The sequence below is a fragment of the Thermobia domestica genome, chromosome 1, assembly GCF_964235325.1.
Source record: "Thermobia domestica chromosome 1, izTheDome1.hap1.1, whole genome shotgun sequence".
NCBI lineage: Eukaryota > Metazoa > Arthropoda > Insecta > Zygentoma > Lepismatidae > Thermobia > Thermobia domestica.
In genome coordinates this window covers 22,018,752-22,022,725 of record NC_137454.1, presented here as the reverse complement: position 1 = coordinate 22,022,725, position 3,974 = coordinate 22,018,752, and the positions used below count along the sequence as shown (strand labels likewise).

Genomic DNA, 3,974 nt, shown 5'->3' with positions numbered 1-3,974 from the left:
CGACTGTATAAAAATAAATGCATCAAAAACAATACATCGGTATTTTGATATGTGTATGGAGCCTCTTCCGTTCAAATTTCGATTCAAAACCAAAATCAATCCTTTGTTATTGACAGTTTAAAAAAAATAGTTTGTTTCGAAAAGAACATAAATATATATTTACAAAATGAAGTTGGTGGTCAACTTCACACTGATCCCTCTTTTAGACTTCCGAACTATGCTATGCATAAGGGGCGCTGTCCGTCTGTTGACAATGCTTCACAGTTGGCACTATTATTGATGATCTCGTTTTGAAGGAATTTATTTGACACGAACATGATCTGCGATTTCACCAGTTGACAATGTTGCACACGTATTATAAATTTGAAGTATTTCAAATGCCAGTACGTCGGTTTATTGCATATTTCGTACCCCCTGATAATGCTGCACAGCATATGGGTAAAGTACAGACCACAGTGTTGCAAACTGTAGCAAAAATACAAGATTCAAACGGGACAATATAGATTCTCCTCAAGCTTGATATACTATATCTGGTTTACAAAACTACACCGCCAGACGTTGCTATAATTTTTCTTTCTTACTAGTATAGGCGGCGCCACAGTGGGTGCAGCTGCACCCACATTAACTTTGATTTTCAGATTTTCTACAATATTCCTTTCTATTTTGTATATTTATCTTGGTGCCGCTTATGCTTACTAGTCCTTTTCCAATTTGTATTACTTAATATATACTGTCATTTCAGGAACAATAAATTTTATTGTTAGTTGGCAACACTGCTCCCCGTATGGCAACACTGTTTATGCATTTCGTTAGCACTTTTTTTCGTTATTAAGTTTATAATGTTTCACTCCAATTGCACTACCCATTTTCAAGATATTCAATTTTAAGTTACATGCAGCCCGTTTTCACTTTTTGACTATATTTGACTTTTCAAGTTCCAGGACCTCTAGCTCCTCTCCCTATCGTCCATAGCACCTTAAATTTATGAGATCTCCATATCTCCTCATGCTCTCTCATACAATGAATTTGCCTGACTCTTCTTTCTTAGATGGATTAAAAGAAAAAAAACTTATCAATAACTGAACTTCCGCTATACTGTAGATATATGGACTTGACTCTAACCGTCTCCAGAGTTTCGTGAACGAGAGTGCTTGATTTGTAGTGGATCAAACTTTGACCATAAATCGATTACGAAAGATAGCGACGTCACAGTTTTTACCCGTTGTTGTTCAGCCTTCAGCTGGTATCCCATAATTTTACCACATCCAGAGTTGTAATTACTTGGTTAAAAAAATTAAATAATGATTAAGTTAATCGGTTGAAGTTGTTGTTAACTTTTAATTTATTTAATTAAAATTTCCAGGAATTAATCAATTAAGAAATTAATCATTATTTTTTCCCCTTAAACACATACGAAATTCCACAATATTATTAACTATTATTGGAAAAAGATTTTTTTTCAAATATGAGACGCATACCAATTGATGTGAACAAAATTATATGTCAGTCTCAAAACTCATGCGTAGTTTTTGAAAAATCGAGAATTTTTTTCCTTCAAAACATAGGCCTAAAATATTAAACTGTACAAGAACCATGCCAGCAATTTACAGTGAAAACGGATCATGAAATATAAGTTCTTCACTCTGATAGTAGAAGGGGGTACGGTGGCTCAGGGTAAAGAGCTTAACTCAAGTTTGTGGGGTCCCAGGTTCGATCCCGGTCAAATAAGTTTGTGGTGAACAACATCGTGTCCGTGGGTTTTCTCGGGGTACTCCCGTTTCCTCCCACATTCTCAATCCATCAATTTTTCCATAATGACTCACTTGCCTTAATGATCGTCTCCCTTAGCCTAAAGGACATAACGTGGGACGTGAAATTGAAAATTTTACTTTAATTTCAATTAGTTCTTCAGATGTTCTGTCTGCTTGGGCAAATAGACACATAGACAAGATAAATCTACGTATAAACCATTTGATAAATAAAACTCCTTTAAAAATCAAATAAGTGTGTCGCAAAGTTCTGAGTGTTCAGTAAAGTGTGTCGACAGTCAGAAAGGTTGGTAACCACTAGTCTAAGAAATAAAGAGAATATCCTGTAGAATCACGCCCTTATGGGTCAAAGGAGAACAAAGAGAACTTGAAGAGGTCGATTGTTCAAATATCTGGGAAATATTTTGCTGAGAAATGCTTAGTGCGCCTAAGAGATTAGATCAAGAGTTGCCATAGCCAAAGAAACATTCAACAAGAAAAGATTTTTGAAATTGTGTGATAGAGACGGTGTATACTGTTTACAAGTGGAGCGTTACTAGAATGAAACCAGCCAAATCCAACCTGTTTTTACCACTCTCGCTCACGCGCATACTCACCATCGCTCACTTCGAACGCATCCCTGCGCTGTCACGCAGGCCCACCAGCTTCGCTCTGTCGTGAGTCGGTAAGATAGCATTCGTGCTTTTTAGTGGCAACCTAGCATAGGTTGGTTTGAATTTTGACATACTTTTGAAACGGGAGGGCCAGAAAATTTTGGTTAAATTTTGTGCTTTCCTGATATATTTTCTGTATTTTTTGATGATTTAGGTTAGGTTAGGTCACTTTAAGTTAGTTTGTGTTAGTTAGTTTAGGTTAGATTAGGATTTTTGGATGTGGGAAGCCAGAATACTTGCTTAAAATTCGTACTTTCCTCATATATTTTCTGTTTTTGGTAGATTAGACTAAGGTAGAGTAGGTTAGAATATGTTATGTTATGTTAGTACTTGATAATTACACTTACGTAACATCAACTCAATTTTCCTTGTAAACATGTTGATTTTACCTGATTTTGGCCCCCTAGTTCCAAAACTATCCCTGTGTTTTTTGCACTGTAGTTATTATGTCACACATCCGTACGCAATATTTATAAGCAAATAGTACTTTTCTATTCCAAACTGTAAAACTTTAGACGCCTTTGTTTTGAAGTTAACTGATTTGTAACTTAACCTAACTTAGCCTAGCGTAACGTAATCTAACCAAATGTAGTACCAAACTTGCCTTTTTTGCTATACTTTTTTTTTTTCAATTTTCGTGTCGTTCGGCGATACACCACAAATGTCTTTTTCTTTTTTATTGTGTTACAAATAGAAAACCATTCAAATAAAACAGATTTTATTTTATAGAAAACACGTTAATCCAGAAATAGAATATGGTTTTAATAATTTTCAATTTGGATATTACAAAGAGTAAAAAAATCTGGCAAAATACTTCCACATCTTTTCTTCAGAACAACAATCCTTGATTTATACTAAACTACATATTAATTCAGAAATCACAGCACTTTTTCCTGGTATTAGCCCAAATCCAGTGAAGAATCCTTATGATTCCTCTTCAGACTTTTCTTTCAGAAGCTTCTGAAGATCGCCTTTCTTGTGCTTATCCATCATATCATCGCAGTCACCAATACAACGCCCTTTTATAAACACTTTAGGGATGTTGTAGGTCCCAGTAATTCCACCCAGAACTTCTTCCATTTCAGGACCTTCCTTTATTTGATCAAGTTCCACGGTTTTGAATTTTTCTCCTAGTTCATCAAGAATTTTCTTTACCAGAATGCCCTGCGGACTAGATGTTTTGGTGAAAACTACTACTTTGTTATTTCTCACCAGATCTAAAAGCGTCTTGGTACTCATGGTGGAAAAGTTCAGTTTTTTTACGTTGAAGAAAACTATTTACAGAATCTGCTATTCTACTTCTGGCTTTAATGCAACCATATTACACAGTAATTAATTTTATTAATATCCCTTCCTCTTCTTCCAATAACTTCAGTCACAGATAATTGTCTTCTATGTGTTTCTTCTTTCCTTTACATATGTTGTTGTGAATGCATTTTTTACGCGCTACCCTAGCCACTGTTTTTAAGTTGGCCACAAGGAAGTGGTGAGGGTAGATTTACATCGCAGTTGCACCACCAGAGTGTGACGTGGTCACGTGGTATTATCATGG

At 35.5% G+C, this 3,974-nt stretch overlaps 1 pseudogene; it reads right to left on the bottom strand.

The window, feature by feature from the left end:
* Window positions 1-3,346: 3,346 nt before the first annotated feature.
* LOC145660443 (uncharacterized) lies at window positions 3,347-3,661 on the bottom strand (annotated as a pseudogene).
* Window positions 3,662-3,974: the final 313 nt, after the last annotated feature.